At 36.7% G+C, this 21685-nt stretch overlaps 1 long non-coding RNA gene across 1 annotated transcript; it reads right to left on the bottom strand.

Annotated features, from left to right (window-relative positions):
- Window positions 1-582: 582 nt before the first annotated feature.
- Window positions 583-21154, bottom strand: LOC106877674 (uncharacterized). The gene is made up of 4 exons (XR_001410407.3): window positions 21056-21154; window positions 10993-11139; window positions 4044-4274; window positions 583-1116 (listed from the first exon to the last, which is right to left on the bottom strand). It is a non-coding gene; the product is annotated as an uncharacterized LOC106877674 (long non-coding RNA).
- Window positions 21155-21685: the final 531 nt, after the last annotated feature.

The following is a 21685-nucleotide window of genomic DNA, read 5'->3' as shown; positions in this document are numbered from 1 at the left end:
TGGTAATCTGGGTGGAAGAGGAGGGGTACAGAAAGTTCGAGATGGTAGTTAAAATGAGAGTCTAAGTGAGTAGAAAGTTCAGTCAGGCAGGATCCCGCTGGGGTGACTACGTGAGCATATGTAATATATAATTCAAATTTACAATATATATATATATATATATATATATATATATATATATATATTATTCTTAAATAAGAACATTATCGACAATGACTTTGAAGTTTTGGCCAGCAAAGCCATCATCAGCCTGCTTAGCTGCTCGAAACTTCGAAGTTACGGCCAATAACATCCTTGTTTGAGAATAATAAATTTGCACTCTACAAGTTATAGAGTAATCTACCAGATTAACGTAAAATTATCATCATAACTGAACATGAAAGCAAATATTAACAAATTCATATGTGTGTGTGTACACACACACACACACACACACATATATATATGTATATACATGCATACGTATTAACGCATACGTATTAAGTGTCTAAATATGTTTGTGTGAAGAAATCTAACAGAAAATGCAGTTGTCGTACATGGAAGTTAATTTCGTTCGTTTAGGAAAGCAAACGAAGAAAGAGCTGAATGCGAGTGACTTTAATAGACTACAAGCAACATAAGAGGTGTGCTACCGCTGTGTTTGTAATCAATAATTTCGAATCATCAAAACTTGGGGCGACAATTTTGTGTCCGGATAAACCTGAAAAACATTAACATAATGGATCGAATGCACACTTGTATTTGTGCCTCGAAGACTTTCACCGCGTCTAATAAATACGCCTGGTTGCACAGTAAGTGTAGTAAGTTTGTTGCCTTTCATATCAGCTGCGATATATATTTGGTGAAAGTATTTTTGGCACAGAATCCCTCGACAATTTTTTTCTATTTAGATAATAGAAGTAACTTAAAGCCTCTTATATCTACGTACTCTTTTTACTCTTGCGACGATTGTTTCTTCAGTCCGTTTTCCATTTTCATACGCTTTCTTCCTTGCCTTTCTTTTTGTATGATCAAATAAAATCAATCTATAAGTTGCTAGTGCAAAATAATTGAATTAACGTTCGCTTCACTGATTACCATATATACGAAAGAAACGTCTTGTATTTTACACGATACCTACGAAGAAAGGAATATAACAAGATTATAGTTTATTTTATTTTATTTTTAACGGCTGAATCATAATTAAATTACTGACTGAGTTATTTCCCTTAGTTACCTGGCTGGATTTATATGACTGTTGGCAAGATATACTACATCAATAAAAATATATAGGCTCTATAATTAAATGGGATAAGTAAATATTTATCTTTGTACTAGTACGATAAGCTGACACTTGATTTTTTCTTAACGCACTAGGGCTCAGGAGTTTTCTTGAAGATTATAATGGGATTATAGGAATTTCAAATGGCTGTTCTCACCACAGAAACATTTACAGCATGAGTGAAACAAAATGGCTCCAATGATTTGTCTTTATGTTTTACGAATTTGGATTGGAGTTTATTTGGTGTTAACGTATATAAATTATATTTGTTTTACAAAATTACTGGCCTTCATCCTAAATCAGAAGCCATTACCTTTTATCACTGTAAGGCCACAAGCTGGCAGAATCGTTTGCACGCCGGACAAAATGCTTAGCGGCATTTCTTCTGGATTTTACGTTCGGAGTTCAAATTCCACCGATGTCTACTATGTCTTTCATTCTTTCGGTTTCGATAAAATAAATATTAGTTGACAAATAAGGTCGAGGTAATCGACATCTCCTTATCCTTAAAAACCACAAGTCTTGTTCCGAAATCAGAAAGAATCATTCTTAATCATTCTATTAGTTTCTGATATATCATTTACCTTTAGTTTAGAAAATGTTGATGCATTTCCTTTCTTTTATTTATTTCCGTCATTAGATTGCGGACATGTTGGGGCATAGCCTTGAAAACTCTTTAGTCGAATGAAATGGTCACAGTACTTATTTTTAAGCCTGGTAATTATTCTATCAGTCCCTTTTGCCAAACCACTACTTCACGGGGACGTAAGCACACCAACACTGGCTGTCGAAATGTGGTGGACACAGACACAGACACACACACACATTTCTACGATGGGCTTCTTTCAGTTTCCGTCAACCAAACCCACTTACAAGGCTTTAGTCAGCCCAAGGATAAAGTAGAAGACACTGTCCAAGTTGCCACGCAGTGGGACTGAACCCTCAATGTACACATCAGAGACATGACACTTTTACTTTTTTCTTGTGACATTTAGACATTACACTTATTTAACTATTATTGTCTCGGTTTCTCCTTGCTCAAAATTAAACCCATATCGCTGACTTTCAATATTTTTTCTTTACATTACTTTTCATTTTGTAAAATCATTTCTTATGCATAGAATTCTTTGTTCACTTTCTTCAGGATCAGGGAAGTAAACACGTGATTTATGTATGGGCTCGTTAAGTTGCTACATTTATGAAATTTACTACTATTTTCTTAAAATCTAAAGTGTTAGTAGAAGATACATTTCAGTCAGTAGCATTAAGTGTAATAAATAAATAAATAAATACGAGGTAATAATATGAGTCATGGGTTCCTGGAAAAGCGGATACTCTTTACTCTTTGCTCTTTTACTTGTTTCAGTCATTTGACTGTGGCCATGCTGGAGCACCGCCTTTAGTCGAGCTAATCGACCCTAGGACTTATTCTTTGTAAGCCTAGTACTTATCCTATCGGTCTCTTTTTGCCGAACTGCTGTTACGGGGACGTAAACACACCAGCATCGGTTGTCAAGCGATGGTGGGGGGACAAACACAGACACACAAACACAGACACACAAACACACACACACACACACACACACACACACACACACACACATATATATATATATATATATATATATATATACATATATACGACGGGCTTCTTTCAGTTTCCGTCTACCAAATCCACTCACAAGGCTTTGGTCGGCCCTAGGCTATAGTAGAAGACAGTTGCCAAAGGTGCCACGCAGTGGGACTGAACCCGGAACCATGTGGTTGGTAAGCAAGCTACTTACCACACAGCCACTCCTGCGCCTATAGATCATATTTGTTCTTTAATTTTTTCTTTTCAGTTCAAGAGACAATTATTTCCTGTTTTTGCGAAAGGTCTAGGCCAGTGTACTTAACTAGTTCTTGCAAACACTGAGATACACTGGTTAACTGATGGTCATCTATACGTATATTGTACAACAGAAAGAAATAGAAATAACCAGCACATGTAAAACACCACCGCAAGCTTATTTGATAATGCTATTTCTACTAAAGCATTAATACCAAAGATTTACTTTTGGTTTATTATTGTTGGTGCTGGTTAGATTCGGGTAAGAAAACACGATGAAAGGCTTTTCGGCTGTGACCGTCTTTCAGTGTTGATATATCCAAGAATGAGGGCGGGTTTATCAACTATTCACTATTTTCAAAATTATCGAGACCTTGTGCCAATGTCAGAAATTATTACTCCTAACCAAAATAAAATAATCCAAAATTTTGGCACAAGACCAGAAATTTCGGATTATGTAGAAAGTAGAGGCGGGGAGCTGGCGGAACCGTTAGCACGCCGGGCCAAATGTTTAGCGTCATTTTGTTCGTCTTTACGTTCAGAGTTCAAATTCCACCGGGATTGACTTTACTTTTCATTTTATTTAGGTCTATGATTTAAGTACCAGTTGAGCACTGGGGTCAATAAAATCAACTTACTGCCTCCTCCGATATTGCTGGCTTTCTGCCAAAATTTGAAATCAGTATAATTTATAAAGTAATATTTTTAATTCGTAGAGTATCTTTTTATTGTTGTTTGAGTATTGCTCTGTCCGTTGTAATGGGGTGTGGATATCTACTGTCTCTTGACTTAATAAATTGAGTCTCATATGTGAAATGTACGCTGCACCGAGTAAAATTGCATGCAAAGTGGCCTGGTAAAGATTTCATATTTTTATTAACTGCTTGCTTGCATACTCACAACAATACATTTATATGCAGTAAGTAATAAATAACTTTAATGAATTTTACGTACCAACATTTCGTCTGTTCTTATTTTTTGGTGGGGTGGTTGGATTCATTTATTGGAGGAAATATATTTTAATGTTTTCGCGTGTTAAACATCCTATTATTATAGGGAAGCTGGAAGGATTGTCAGCACACTGGACGAAATACTTAGCACCGTTTTGGGGTCAGTGAAATAAATACCTGCTGAGTACTGGGGCTGATGGAATCAACTAGCCTCCTCAAACTTGTAGATTTGTGCCTACAATAGAAAAGATTATTTTTATTATTAATTCATTTTCGCACAACGGATTAGATGAAGGAAAAAAATTCTTAATATCAGGCTATAACAAGTAACCTTAGGTGCCAAGAAAATCCCTAAGAACCTTAGCTGTCACCAATAAAACTGTTTACTGGAGCTGCACTAAACTAGGTTTTATGTCTATTTCCTATTATCATTATCATTATTATTATTATTATTCAGTAGTTTTATTTTTATAACGTGCTTTCACTTCACTACCGAGCGCAGCTCTGTGCGCCTTGGGTATGTGCTGTGGTTTGCTGTGGTGCTCTTATGTTTACTGTATTGAAAGTGTTTTGCGTAGAATGTGTGCAGTACCCAGTAGTGCAATTTTCTGTATGTTATATATATTTGTAAGTCCTGCTATTTTTGTTATGTATTTGTCTGAATATTTTTTTATTATACCTAAGGCACCTACTATGATAGGAATTGTTTCTGTTTTTAGATTCCACATTCGAGTTATCTCTATTTCCAGGTCTTTGTATTTTGAAAGTTTTTCCATTTCTTTTAGAGAAACGTTGTCATCTGCTGGTATTGATACATCAATTAGAAAGCATTTTTTTTCTTCATGTTATTATTATTATTATTATTATTATTATTGAGTGAGAGAGTAGTGCATGCCATCAAAGTGACACTGGGGTAAAATATACGAAGCCCATTACACCCATCATGATTACCCGTCTGATAACGGTACACCAGGCACATGCATCACAACCATATGTACGCGACATGGTGATCTCATATCATGATAAACAGCGCATGACCTCGCAGATGGGGCCCAGTTAGAATTTTCTTCAGGTTGAGGAGCCCATCCCGCTCAAAAGGTCTCTTAATAAGGTTTGTTTAAGGATGTTGAGCAAAACACCTATGTTTCCAAAGGTGAATTATTCAAACCCCAAAGAATTCCTCTCAGCACATGGCTATGATGCTCCTCCACTACTTCTGCTCATGATCAGAGATGCACATATCGTTAGCCACCAAGGGGCATGCTCAACTGGTTAAGGTCAAACAACTGACAAGCAAATCTGTGGTATTAAGCAGAATATTTGCTGTAACCCATCTTTTTATACCAAGACAAAACAATGTACGTGATAACACTTCCAATCAATTAAGATCAGAAGCCATGAGAGCCACTGTCCGGGCATTTTATTATTATTATTATTATTATTATTATTATTATTATTATTATCATCATCATCATCATTATTATTATTATTATTATTATCATTATTATTATTATTATTATTATTATTATTATTCATTATTATTATTATTTGATGCAGAGTATGACAGAAGTGTTTCTGAAGGCTCGATGTAAGTTCTCATTAATTTCGTTGGATACATCCCTTTGGTGAGGTTTTTTTGTTTGGAATTTTAATCCCAAGTTGTTACTGAAAACTCCAGAAACCAGTTGCTGGGTTTTCTATTGCCTTTTGGCCCCTTCAGAGGCAAATTTCGGCCCTCCAGAAAATCGCCCGAGAGGCGTTTTGAAAACAACAATTTATAAAGATGGTGGCGTCCACTTTAAAACTTGTAAAAAGAAAATCAGTTCTTGCACACAGCCTTCTTACTGCTGAAAACTTCCCTCCTCTTCCATCTCTTACCAAAAATAATGCAGAAGACGGGGAGGAGACAAAAAGGAATGGAAACGGGCAATATCTTAATCTGTCAAGAGAAAGAAAAGGTGAGCAGTGGAAAAATGTTTAGGTCAACAATAACGGCAGTAACAAAAGAGGTGATAGTAGAAGTGACACAGCAATGGTGATAGTGGCAGTAGAGACAGCAAGAATTGCGAGGTTGTGAAGTATAGCAGCAGTAACGACAGCTTCGGCAGTAACAGTGACAGCAACTCTGGCGGCGGCAACAGAAGCAATGATAGCGGTGGTGGCGGTGTGGTTGGAGGCAAGCAGTGGTGGTGGTGGTGATGGTAGCAACAGTGCAAGTAGCTACAACCACATCACCACCACCACTAGTTGTAGTAGTAAGTCTTCTTTTACCGGTACCACCACCTCAAAACAACTCTTTGCACTCTCTCTAGAGGAAAAAGTCTCTAAATTAACGAACACCGCTAAGTCCCGAAAATAGACGGTAGAAGAGAAGAATTAATACCTCTACAAGAAATTTTAGCGAACAGAGCAAGGAAAAATAGTAAGGTACCGTTGCATTAGCCGTATAACAGAACGGCTAGAAACAGAAACGACCACCCAGATAGAAAGATCCCTTCAGAATATGTGGCAAGACATCGGTCATATATCGAGAGCAAAGCAGTTCGGTGGGATGGAAGTTCTATTTAAAACTGAGGCCCTAGAAGAATTCGTGTTCTTCCCTACGTATATGGAAAGAAAGGCAGTTAAGATTACCCTACAAGTGGTGCCACCAGAGCCAGGTCTGTGGTGGATACTCACGTGTGGGATAATCAAAGAAAGTGATAATCTCCTGGAGGTGAAGATATCAAGGAGGGAGAACTGGACAGGATTCACACTAGAGGTGTTACTCCATGTAAAACCAGAACAGCTGGAGAAGATCCCTGATTTCATCTCCTTGCTGAACGGAACTGAGTTGAGAATAATTGTGGAGGGCAAACATCCGAGATGCCATGTCTGTGGCATGACAATTCATTTAGAGGCGTTTTGCCCACAAAGCAAAACAAGAGAGGAGAGAGGCGGGGTCCCATCACCGATGTCACAGCCATTTCCACAACAACATCTACAGGAAAATAAAAGAAAGAGTGATGCAACATCAGCATCTCAAGGCAGAACTACAGCGGCGGCTCAATCTGAGGCGGAAGGATCGACAGCAAAAAAAAAAAAAAAAGAAATGGCCAGCGTCAGTAACAGCAGCAGCAGCAGCAGCAATAGTAGCAGTAGAAACAGCCCCAGTAGCACCATCACACTACAATCAAAATGGACAAGCACTTTAGCAGTAAGGCCCCCGCCCACCAGGGATTTCCCTAACCCAGCTATCCCACTCCCGACAAGATCTATCCATGGCAACCTCCACCTCACGCATTACGTCATAGAGTGGGAAGGAAGGAACCTGGTATGGGTGGGGCCCTGATCAATTTGGATCAATCGAAAGCTTTTGACAGGGTCGACCATCAATATTTGGAGGCTGTCCTCGTGGCAGCCGGTTTCAATCTAGTTTTTCTGAGGTTGGGTCGTTTCAATGTACAACGACATATACTCGGCGGTTAAAGCAAACGGCCACCTATCGGAATCGTTTATCATCGTTCGTTCGGTCCGTCAGAATGCCCAGTCTCTACCCTCTTGTACGTGCTGGCTCTCGAGCCATTATTAAGGACGTGGGGCATCCCGCGTGATCTAGGATGCGGAAGGTTCGTATCGGCATATGCGGACGACGTCACCGAAATAGTGTCGGTCAGCTCGGAAACGAGGTGATCGGCATTAATTTAAGGGAGTACGAAACGGTGATAGGAGCAAAAATTAATTAGGACAAGTCGGTGGACCTGCAGCTCGGCTCCTGAAGAGTCAGGTCCATGCCAACCAACAGCGTTGTAGGGTGCTAGACTGAAGGACCAGTTAAATTGCTCGGGGTCTGATTTAGTCCGGACTTCCAGGTGGACAAGAACTGGGGGGAGGTGACGAGCAGAGTAGCCAATCTCATCCACAAATGGGTAGAGAGGAAGCTGTCCCTCAAAAGTTGGACGAAGGTAGCGAATGCGTAAATCACTTCCTTTATCTACTACCACCTAACCGATGTCCCTTGCCTTGCTGATCAAGCTGGAGAGCTTGCTCTTCCACTTTCTGTGGAAGGGATGTGTTCCGCTCATCGGACGATCCATCTGCTGTCGACAGCCATTGAGTGGGAATGTCGTGGCTAATGATGTGCAGACGCGTTGAGGCTGCGGTATCTCTAGTGCTTTGTTAACTGTGAGCAGGTGTGCGTGTGGTCGCTGTTTGTCACACAGGATTTTCCGTGGCTCGTCTCATTGACGGAGCTACAGTCCTGGGTCATGAGTAGACGAAGAAATGGCGCTTGACACCTAGAGTGTCAGCAAGCGCTCACAGCTTTCTGCCAGTCGGGCAATGCGATCAATCGAAGTTCCACTATGCAGTTCTATAGAGAATTAGTGGAGGGAAAGAGCGACGAAGTACTCGAGTTGCTTGACCGTAGACCGTAGTTGAGCAGTTGTGCATCTCTGATCACGAGCAGGAGTAGTGGTGGTATATCATAACCATGTGTTGAGAGGAATTCTTTGGGGCTTGAATAATCCACCTCTAGAAGGTTCACTCATCATCCTTAAGCAACCCTTATTCAGGGACATTTTGTGTTGGATGGGCTATTCGACTTGAAGAAAATTCTAACTGGGCCACACCTGCAAGATTATGCGCTATTTATCTTGATATAAGGTCACCATGTCGTGCACATGTAGCTGTGACGCCGGTACATGGTTTACCCTTGATGAGTATATTGGGCATCGAATACTTCGATATTTTGATGGCAAGCGCTGCTCTCTCACTCAATAATAATAAGAATAGTAATAATAGTAATAATGATAATGAATATAATAATGATAATAATTCTAAATATATAAAGATAATAGTAAATATAATAATGATAATAATATTATTATTATTGTTATTGGCGGCAGTGAGGGTAGTGGTGATGGGGTAGAGTTAAGAAAATAACGTGAATATTCAATATTTTTTCATTGAAATATTGGCTGCAGATTGTTGCGGCTTGACATTGTAAATGAAGTTTTCAGAAGCAACTGTTGGCATTGAGAATAATTAATTAAGAAATAGTTTCATTGTGGCAATCAGTTTAATAGGGAAGAAAGCCCTTTAGTGAACTTTAAATGAAAGTGCTTAGGTCATTCCCAGGGTCATAATCCAGGTCAAACTTAGGCCAGTTTAGTAAATATCTCCTTTGAGTCACCTACTTTTACTTTTACTCATAGAAATACTGGTTCTTCTCTACAGCACCAAATTTAAGTTATTACAGCCTTTCACACATTACTTACAACAATCACATAAATACTTGCATATGTATGTATGTATGTATGTATGTATGTATGTATGTATGTATCTATACATATATAAATTTATAGATATACTTATCTTTACATATATACATATACAAATATAGGTACATACGTGCATACAAACATATACGTTAGTTATTTCTATTTAAACATACTATGATTGTATTATATATATCTATATACCGTCCGTGTATCGTATAACCAAAAAAAGAAGCACATTAAATCAGAGTAGTATTGTATACAGTTAAGTGTATGTCCGGTCATCATATATACATGCATAGACATACATTCACACGTCCATGCATGCATACATACATACATACATACATACATACATACATACATACATATCCACATGTATATCGATCAAAATAGATTATTTGAACCAAAATAGTATTCACAATACCACAAGTGGAGTGAAATATATGATAAATAATAGGAACTGTCTTAGAATATTAATTGTTGCACTGAATTTAGAAAATACATTGTTAGTCTGAAATTCCTGCTCAATTAAACAATTTTTAGAGCATTTGTCGGAAAATTTGCTTGAACAACAAAAGCTGGAATATTCAAAAATGACTTTAAATATCCCACTTATGTTCGTCAATAAAACTGCTGACGAATATTTGCTTAATTTATTGTTAAATTGAGCAGGAAACTCAGAGTAATGCTGTGTGTATGAATGTATGTGTGTGTGTGTGTGTGTATGAATGTATGTTTGTGTGTATATATGAATATGTGTGTGTATATGAATGTGTATGTATGAATGTGTGTATAAATGTGTGTATAAACGTGTGTATAAACGTGTCTGTGTATAAGTGTGTGTATGAATGTGCGTATGTATGTGTGTATGTATGTGTCTATGTATGTGTGTATGTATGTGTGTATTTATGTGTGTATGAATATATGTGTGTATGAATATATGCGGGTGTATGAATGTGTGTGTATGAATATGTGTGTGTATGAATATGTGTGTGTGTATGAATATGTGTATGAATATGTGTATGAATATGTGTGTGTGTGTCCTTTACTTGATCAAGACTGTGGCTAAGCTGGGGCACTGCCTTCAACAATTCTTAGTCGAATGAGACAACACCAGTACTCATTCTACCGATATCATTTGCCGAACCGCTAAGTTAAAGAATCGTAAACACACTAACAGCGGTTGTAAAGCAGTGGCGAGAGACACACACACATGCACACACAGGCACACACAGATATATATTAATATAACGGACTTCTTTCAGTTTCCGTTTACCAAAGCCATTCTCAAGAATTTAGTCCACCCGAGGCAACAGTAGAAGATGCCTACTCGAGGTATCACGTAATGAGATTGAACCCGAAACCATGTGGTTGGGAAGCAAGCTTCTTACTCCTCTATGTGTATACCTTTTATCTGTATCTTCTTGTTTAACATATTAGACTACGGCAATGTTGGGGCAATACCAAGAAGGCCCTAATCAAAGTACTTTCTTTTCTGAGGCGGGCAGCATTTCTGTCTCTTTTGCAGAACCGCTAAGGGATGTAAACAAACTAACACCATTTGTCAAGAGGTGGTTGGCGTACAAACATGAACGCAAAAACACACACATAGGTATGCACAAATACATATATACATGACGATATTCTGCCAGTTTCCTCTCCACCAAATCGCGTCACAATTCTTTGACCTACCCAAAACTGTATTCGAAGACACATCACCGAAATGTCACACAATGGTATTGAAGCTGGAGTCTTGTGGCTGGGAAGCAAACTTCTTACGATACAGCCACGCCTGCGCCTCAGCAGTGATTCCAATCGCTTTAAAACGATATTTTCAAACTGGAGTAAAAGGGAAAATAAATTGAAATAAATTAAATTACATCAGACTTTCATAATCGTTTTGTAATTTCAAATGTTTTTCTTATGGAGATGACGCGGTGGTGTATTTTGTTTAGTTGTGATTGTTGCTAGTTGGCAGCAGTGACCGGTTAATGAAAGTGGTTGGTCTGTTAGTTGTGGAAGGAGGGACAGTAATAGTAGTAGTAGCAGCAGCAAGAGCTAGGGTTCCCAGTGGCTTATGCTAGTCTTCCAGGTAGTTGATAGTTGTGGGGTGTTGGTTTTTCTCTCTCTAATATATATATATATATATATATATATATATAATTCGTCCCCAAGTTGCCAGAAGAGTAGCAGTAGCAACTCCGCGTGGAAATCGCTCAGAATACGGTTGATTGTGCAAACCACGACCCAGTTTTCATGAAGACCATCACCACTGGTGATGAGAAATTGGTTTATGGTCTCTGCTCGATGCGTCCTGCTATCTTGCTTGAGAACGAAAATCTGACGAGCACGCATTACACGTCAGTACTTGAGGCGTAACAACCAGAAATTGAAGCATCCTATTTTCATGCATGAGCAGGAAGGGTACAGTCACCTCCCTTCGAAAGGATATCGCCCGCACGATATTAATTTTGGTTAGAAAAATAATGTCACATACTTTTTGAACGCCCCTCGTACACCAAGGATATGTGTACGTTCGTGCGTGCGTGTGCGTGAATATGTGTACATAGTATGGGTGTGTGAGTGCATGTGTTAACATAAATTGAATTACAACGTGAGCATACTGCAGTTATTTTCTTTAAAACAATAATTTGGATAAATCTTATGAGTGGTATCCATCACATCATACTATAATAGTTGAACAGTTTTACTGTCATTTGGCAGAAGGGTTGCGTCAGAATTCATAATCGAGAAAACAACACCTAGATAATAGACGAGAAAACATGTCGACTAAAATCTTTCAAGGCGGTGTCCCAGCATGGCCGTAGTCTAATGACTAAAACCAAAAAAGGAGAAAGACATATATTTGCGCGCGCGCGTGCACGTGCGTGTGTGTACGACGAGCTTTCAGTTTCTGTCAAGCAATTCCACTTCCAAAGACTTAGTGAGTCCGAGGGTATAGTAGGAGTCATTTGCCCAAGGTGTCACGCAATGAGACTGAACCCGGAATCATGTAGTTTGAAATCAAACTCAGCATAGTCGCAGTCCAATGACAGAATCAAGTAAAAGATAAAAGATAAGCGTGTGTATGTGTGTGTATGGCGGACTTCTTTCAGTTACCGTTTATCAAATCTACATACAAAGATTAGGTAGGCCCGAGTGTATAGTAGAAGATACTTGTCCATGGTGCTACGCAGTGGGACTGAACCCGGAACCGTGTATTTTGAAAGCAAACTGCTTACCATTAAACCCCTTGAAGCTACTTCAACATAGCCACAGTCCAATGACAGAAAACACGTAAGCGATAAAAGATGCTAACAAACCTCTCTCATTACTCACACCACCACTCTCCTTCCTCGACGTATTCCTTAGTCTTTTAAACCCTCTTTGTTTCATTCCATTCTCCTCTCTTTATATCTTTTCTCTCTTCAACTTTTCCCTCCACTCGCATCACAGCAGACTCTTACACTTACATCGTAACTGTTTAATGACCTTTCTTTACACCGTCTCCTTCTGTTTCAATATCTCTCATTTATTTCTCTTTTCCTTCTCTAAAATCAAATTCACGCATACATCGCACATTTCGTCTTTTATATATATATATATATATATATATATATATATATCTGTCTCTCACACGTTCTCTGTATCTGCCTATCTGTCTGTCAGTCTCTGTGTCTACCTGTGTGAGTGTGTCTGTGTGTCTGTCTGTCTCTCTCCTTCTCATACTCGTATTCAGTGGTATATATTATATGTGTCTACAAAAATGCCTTATTTCCTACTATCTATATGCGTCTGTATGTGGATAAAAGTTGTTTGAATGCAAGTAGCATATGAATTTATCATCATCATCATCATCATCATCATAATCATCACAGTCATCATCACGTAATCCACTATCTAGTCCGTTGTTGTTGTTGCTGTTGTTTTTTAAATAATAATAATTATCATTATTAGTTCAAATTTTTGCCACATGTTCAATTTGGGGGAGGTGGGGATGAGTCGATTGCATCGACTCCAGTATTCAATTGGTACTTAATTTATCGACCCTGAAAAGATGAATGGCAAAGTCGAGCACGTCGGAATTTGAACTCAGAACGTAGCGACGAGCTTAAGAAATAATAATAATAATAATAATAATTATTATTATTATTATTTGTAGTAGTAGCAGCAGCAGTAGCAGCAGCAGAAGAAGAAGAAGAAATGTTCTGGCCTTGTGCCACAATTTGAAACCATCATCATGATCAGTGTTTATTAATATATATATATTTGTTTTTGTTCTATGTATCTGCTGTGTAGCCAATAGCATTGCTATTAATTTGAATGTCTGCGTGTGTGTATATGTAGTTACGTGCACAAAAAGATTGAGAATTATCCATTGTGAAAACAATCTAAGTGTTATATAGTTAATAGTTAGAAGAGCCATAAAACAAGGCAATTGGGCCTTTGGCTGAAGCAGATGGTGCTGACATATTGGACAAACAGAGGAATTTGAAAAATCTTCTAGCTTTGTGTTGTTCCGTTCTACTTATTGTTCTGGAGTTTTAGCGTTTGTATAAAAACACCTTTTTTTTTTCTTTCTCACACTATGCTGCACATACTTTAGTGAATACTAATCTACCATTTACTAGATCATTACCAACCTAGTCTTGTGTCAAACAGGCTCCAGACTCACACTTCAATTTAGAATCACGTCGTAATTCGCCCATCATTGCTTCTCTGCAGGTGTTTCGCCATCATTCTATGTCCATGTTATGTGGTTATGCGAGGGTAATGCAATGAGCTGCTGTCGACGTGTGATTAGCTGAATTAACGCTTATGTGTCCGTCGGTTAGTAGACTTATCGCTGTAAATATATATATATATATATATATATATATATATATATATATATATATATATATATATATATATATATATATATATATATATATATATATATATATATATATATTTTAGCTCGTTGTACGAGTAAACGTTATTGGAAAAGTGAATATGTATAATGTGAATAGATGTAAATATAAAACATGGTGAACAGAACATCGGAGTACCAACTGAAGTGTATTCTGTTGCTATCTATTCACTGATATTTTGCGTCTCAGAGCAAAGTCAGGTTAATTAATGTTAGCTGTTTCGTATGTCAGTTTTGTTTTTGTTCTTCACTGATTTCCTGCACCGAGTTGTACGGGTTCTAGATCCGCCAAAGTTAGCTGAGACCTACATCCATAAAGCTGGTGTTATACAGAATGGTCATCAATGATAGCTCGAATAAGCGAAAATATATATTCAAAACCGGTTTGCGCAATTGTAATAGCAATTTATATGATATGAGATTGTAGAATAGAACTCGGTGGCGTTCATAGCTTTGAGAAAGATATGTCAAACCAAATATCTAATAAACTTGACATTTGATGACGATTTGGCTGCTATTTCTAACAGCTTTGGTGACTATATAGAGCAGCGGTTCTCAGCAGGGGTCCATATGACCCTTGGGGCGGGTGGCACATAAGATTTTGTTGCTACAATTTATATGCAATAAATTGATTATATTCTCATTGTAATACCGAAAATATTTTAACAATTTTAAAATACAATTCCTAATAATATTTCATTATAAAAATATATTAGGATTTTTTAAACATAGAATGGCTATGGGGGTTCAGCCGAGTAAAATAAGAGTGAAGGGGGTTCATAAGCGAAAACCATTGGACACCACATGTATAGAGGCTCCTTCATTGGCTCATGTCGCGGGAGCAATATTTATAATCCTTTCTACTATAGGCACAAGGCCTGAAATTTTGGAGAGGGTGCTAGTCGATTACATCGACTCCATTACTGAACAGGTACTTATTTTATCGACCCCGAAAGGATGAAAGGAAAAGTCGACCTCGGGGGAATTTGAACTCAGAACATGGAGATGAACGAAATACCGCTAAGCATTTCGCCCGGCGTGCTAACGATTCTGCCAGGGGAGCGATTTTTATAATACCAAAGCGATGGTGGTGTAGTTCGGCGACGCAACTTGATAGATACAAAAACTTTAAAGTAAAGGTAAAGTTACCTTCTCGTATCATGCCGACGTATAAGGGCTAGTTTCCTGGTTTCAAAGCGTATATATTCCCCACCTGGATGGGAAGCTGGTCTATCGCAGGATTACTCATTTTTGTCAGCTGAGTGGACTGGAGCAATGTGAAATGAGAGTGTTTTGCTCAAAAACACAACGCGTCGCCTGGTCCAGGAATAAAACCACAGTCTTATGATCATGAATCCAACACCTTAACCACTAAGCCACGCGTCTCCACAAACTTTAAAGTACTGATCTTACAAATACAAAATACCATTTAAGATTATATATATATATATATATATATAAACAAATGAGTATATGCATATATACGTACAGGTATGTGCATACCGACATCCACCTGTATGTATAGGTGCATATCTGGGTACAGGACATTGCAAACAAACGTAAACGAGAAAACACACGAGCCACATAGAGAACATTCTACTTCATCAGCTACCCACGTTTTAACACCGGCGTTTCGGTGTGTGTGTGTGTGTACATTTACGTCTTTGTTTGTTCCTTACTACTGCTTGACAATCGGTGTGGGTAGGTTTACGTCCCCGTAAAATAGCACTTCAGCAAAAGAGCCCGACAGAATAACTACCAAGCTTGAAAGATGTACTAGGGTCGATTCATTCGGCTAAAATTCTAAAAGGGTGCTCCAGCATGGTCGCAGTCCAATGACTGAAAGCGGTAAAAGATAAAAAGAATTATACCATACGTTTATCAGGAGAAACAAAACGAGTAAAAATTAATTCACTAACAATAGCATTTCGGTAATCCATAATTATTACGGAGACTTATGAATCAAAATACTGAGACGTTGTCTCGACAGGAATCTTGATTTAAGTCGCTTCTCTCATGTTTATGATGTTTCCATCTAGTAGCAGCTCTCCGTCTAGTATCTTAGATCTTATTTTCAAATATTTGATGAAGTCATTATTAACCACTCCTGACTCCAAACCTAGAAATGTCCATGTACGCTAATTTTCCCTTCTTCACTAAGACGCTTCATATGTTTAATCCTTCTAACAGATAGCCTTCTCATTACAAAATCCACTATAACTCCATTCTCTCAGGTGCTTTATCAACTAAATATGAATAAAGAGAGGTTATACAAATTCTCCTTAGATAATCCAGTCTCAAATTAACGTTGGCCAAGATTTGTATCTTCAAAATGGCAAAGTATGTAGTCAGAGAAGCAGAGAAGTAATGGAATCAAACAGTAGATTAGTAGATCCTCATTTCAGAGAGCGTAGAAATAAGAGAGATATAACTGTCTTTGTTCTCACCCTAATAATACAAACACAAATTAGAACATCATGAAAGAAGAACAAGATGTTTATAATGGATCGTTATTCGAAAAATCCAAGAAATAAATAAAATATTTCTGTTTAACTTACGCATTCTTTCTGAATTGCAGAAATTAAGATTAGAATATTTCAACTTTTCTTCTCTTCAACCAGAAACGAAAGAATTAATTCGGATGACAGTGACACTAGCTTTAGATATTCTCTTATCATTTTCTTCTAGTTACAAACAGTTATCTATCGTCACCTTGGGCAATACGTCATTCGAAGTATCACATAAAATGTTCATGCAAAAGGAATTCCTTAAGTAACCATGAGAGACAATAATCTCATAGCTTTAAACTATTTCATAACGACACTATATTAATCCTAATTCAAATAGGCGAATTCTTTCGTGGCATATATGACTGTGATAAAGAACCGAAATGCTCCGATAGACAAATTTGCTTTGTTGGCAAAGATCTCAGAGAATATCGAATAATTAAAAATAGAAAAATGACATATTTGTGGAACATTTTCCAGTTTTCGTATTTAACTGCTGAATCAGATTTTTAAAAACTTCTCTAAGCTTTTAGATTAATTGACCTCTGGTGTCAACGACAATACATATGCTGAGGCGAAATGGCTGACTAAATAAAAATACCGGACTGCTAACCTGTGAGTTCAAATTCGTTGTATTCCTACCGTTATGTTTCTGTGTAGAAAACATCAATTTTACTTTGTCTCAGATTACATGTTATGTAGCTCAAGTACCGAATGGTCTGGAAATTTTACATGCAATAAATTTAAGTGTAATTTAGGGGAAACCTTCAGAGTTCAAATTCCACGAACGTCGACTTTAGCTTTTATCCTTTCCAGGTCAATAAATTAAATACCAGTGAAACAATGGGATTGATGTAATCGACTAGTCACCTCCCCCCAAATTTCAGGCCTTGTTCCTTTAGTAGAGAGGATTATTATTATTGTTACATATAACGCATTGTTACTATTATTATATATAAAGCATTTAGTAGAGAGGATTATTATTATTATTGTTACATATAACGCATTATTATTATTGTTATATATAACGCATTGCTCCAGTGTGGCTAGTCAGTCCAGTGACTAATGGAATAAAAGAATATTATTACTATGGTGCGTATCAGGTGTATTTTTAGTTTTATCTACATGCACTCTCCCATCAAATTTCAGGTATTGTTGCTTATAGTCGAAAAAATTGTTTAGCGGAGCATATCACTCACTCTCGTTACACTAAACGACGAATTTCAGAATCACTTCCTGCGATGAAGATATATCTTTATTTATATGAAACTACATTGAGAGAAAATGATATAACATGGAAGAAAACTTAGTATTAGAAAAATATAGAGTATTAAATAATTTGCAGTAATTACCTTCATCTAACAAGTTTCGGAAGACAAATTCTCTTATAATCGAAGTTAATTTTCTTCTTTGTGTGGTCAATACAATTAATAAGTTATTTGAATCAAATCTACCTCATATTAGTTAATAACGTTTTGTGGGGTGGGGCTAATTGAAAGTAATTTTCAATGAAAAAAAAAATAGTAGACTAATGTAAATGTTTCTTTCTCTATGTTCCCATTATGAAAGTCAAAGTGGAGGTGTGCGGTTTTCTACTGGCAGAACCGCTAAAATACCACTGTACTTTGCCGGTTTTGCCACTTCATTTCTACTTTCCGCTACTACTACTAATTTGGTTCTCTATAAGTTAATTTTTTACAAATCACACGAAATCATAAGGCTTATGCTTATCTCCGTTATTGGGAGACTTAATTATGTAAATTCATTCGGTTTTTATTTATGTAACGAGTACGTCTGACCTTATATGTTCTTTGTTTGTCCCTGTTTGTCCCCTCTATGTATCCCTTTATAAGGTAATAAAGAAAAACCGTTATTGGGAGACTTTTAACACTTGACAGAATCGTAGGGGCTCTGGTTCGACATACTAGCTAATTTGGTCTTTCTAAGTAGACTAACCCATACTAGTTTTGAACTCTTACGTTTTCTTCCAGAGAAAAACATTGAGAGAGAAGAGAAAAGGCGAAAAGTTAAGTTTTCTTCGGTGCAACGCGAACACACAGGAACCGTAAATCTACTTCCCGCTACTTAGATTCGGTCACTGATTCTTAAGTTTCTGTGTCAGAAATAAAAAAAAATAGCTGATGCGAAATAGAGTCAACTATCATTGTAGGAGAAAAAATAAATATTACAACGATTATATTTGAAGAGAATGCTGAATTCTTTACACATTTTAAATATATTTAGAGACAACTGGTGTTGGTTTGTCACATCTCCATAATTAGCGGTTCGGCAAAGAGACCGATAGAATTCATACCTGGTTTAAAAGCTAAGTACTGGGGTCAATTTATTCGACCTAAAATTCAAGGCGGTGCCCCAGCATGGCCGCAGTTTAATGATTGAAAAAGTAAAAGAATAAAAGAATTTCCCTGGTCAATGTTTGCCTTATTCCAAGCTCACTTAATAGTATTCATCAAAGATAACTTAATGTGTTTAGGTGTGCTTGACGTTAACATCTTTTTCATGACTTTCAGAACTTCAGGGTTTGAAAATCATTTGTCCAAAAATTATTTAATAATTAGTCATTGGTAGGAAAAGCGTCAACAACGTTTTCAGGTCTTCCCAGACAGATGAGATCGATACGCATGATGTTCAATTTGAATATCTGTTAAGGAACAGATATCTCAAAATATATTTGTAATCTATAAAGCCTTGACTTCCAGCTTGAATGTCGTAACAGTCTAGGTTGTTATGAAATTCGAGAATGTTGTAGGTAGTAGTTAGTAGTCTCGGGAGGTTTTCAATATAAATAAAACTATTGACAAGAAAATCTTAAGTCCGTGTTTCAAAAACTGAAGAGTATGGAGAGAGAGAGAGAGAGAGAGAGAGAGAGAGAGATAGAGATAGAGAGAGGGAGATAGAGAGAGAGAATGCTTTCAGGGCATAGCAGATGTTCTAAAACAAATATCTTTTTTGGAGTAAAATAAAGATGTTGGGAAACATTGCCTTAAACAAGATATGGATATTTTGTATTAAAACTACCCATCAAAGTCTAAGATTTTTCAGTATGCATACAGCATTTAAATCCCACCAACTGACCAGTTCGAATTAACCGGTAAGTTAAAATCTAACGATTGAAATTTATATCGTTTCAATTCGACATTCATCCGTTTCCGGATAGGGTATTAAAACAAGTGTAAGTGCTTAGTGAACTGTTTTGACAAACAGATAGATGGATAGATATTTTATTTGAATGCCAAATATATTAGAAGACAAAGCTATAACATACAATAATGGGTTCTAGATTCAAAAGGCTATATATTTTCGTAATGTTTACTTTTGATAAGAAAATATCAGACAAACTGATTGAAAGCAAAACATTGCTTTCTCCTGTATACACATATTGAGGTACTGAAATTAGACACTTTTAAAAGGGTATCGTTGTTAGTTTTGGCTGGTTTCTGTTATATTATAAAATGATGCCATCAGATATGTTATAGACGAGATATATAATTCGTTTTAGATTGATTCAAATATTTTACAGCACGACACTACTTTCGTGTTTATAATGTTACAAGATTTCAATGATGGCTAGCAACTGTTTCTAGTGGATAGCAACGCCTATTCAACCAATAATTATTTCGTTAGGGGAAAGTAAAATGTTAACTTATTTTCTGAAACATTCCTTATATTATGCGAAATGGTTTTATGGTACTGCATATTTGATAGTAAAATTAGTATATATATATATATATATATATATATATATATATATATATATATCAAAATGTAGATTCGATTTAGTTTGAGGGAAAAAAAAAACAAAAAAAAAAAAACAAATTACGTTTGACTTTGATAATCACAGTTTGGAAATTATCAAACTGATTATCTATAGTGGAAGGGAAATCTTTCATTGAGATCAAAGAATTTTATCGCTTTGTTGATTGGCACCGAAGCTTGCATTTTATGTTAATTATTGCGTACACTTATTGATTGTTGAAAGCAAGATTATTAGACTGATAAACAGTTAGACAGTTTGAAAAACATTAACTTTTTGGTTTCTATCTTACACTTATCAGTGTCGGAATTTCAGACGGTTCCTCTTCGCAGTTCTATATTTGTTTAACCACAAGCAAAGACTAAACAATTCAGATAATAATCAATTTTGCTTTATCTTCTTCTCAAACAAATTTAGATTCCTGAAGTGCTCCGGTAGGAAACGATGAATGAAATACCATTCTTTCCTTCCAGTATGTTGTGATGTTGATTAGAACGACTCTAAAGGAAATAGCATAGCAAGAAAATTTTTAAAGAAAACGAAATAACAATTGTAACATACCTTATTGTTTACGTCATAGCTTGTTGAGTCATAACTTTATGAAAAACGGTCATAATGTCAGACTGAAAGAGTTGAACTTCAGATAATTCAACGTAATATATTTTAAAAAGCTGGTACTCTATCAGCTATGACGACGAATGCTCCAGTTGATCCGATCATCAGAACAGCCAACTAGTAAAATTAACGTGCAAGTGAGTGAGCACTTCACAAACACACATACCATTAACATAGATCTCAGCAAGATGTAATGTCACACAGATGACATGGTTGGCTCTATGAAATACAGGTACTACTAATTTTTGTCAGTTGAGTGGACGGGAGTAACATGAAATAAAGTGTCTTAGTCAAGGAGACATCGTGAACTGAATACTGAAACTACTTGGTCACACGCCTTCACTACGTACGTAATGTATTAGATTCTCATGGAATGCAGAGTTTTGTAGTATAAAAATGTCAATGAAATTGTTGGATCAATCTAATGTTAAAAATAAAATAAAATTCAGAAGTTCTATTTATTCAATTGAATCCTTTTACAGAAAAGAATCAAAGAAGACTGAAATAATTTAGATAATTTAGGTTTTGGCTATAATAGGGCTTGGGGATGTTTGATTAATAGCACCATCTGAGCTA

Source organism: Octopus bimaculoides, chromosome 10 (genome assembly GCF_046866305.1).
Source record: "Octopus bimaculoides isolate indiv1 chromosome 10, ASM4686630v1, whole genome shotgun sequence".
In the NCBI taxonomy this organism is placed as follows: domain Eukaryota; kingdom Metazoa; phylum Mollusca; class Cephalopoda; order Octopoda; family Octopodidae; genus Octopus; species Octopus bimaculoides.
This window is presented reverse-complemented; position numbering and strand designations above follow the sequence as displayed.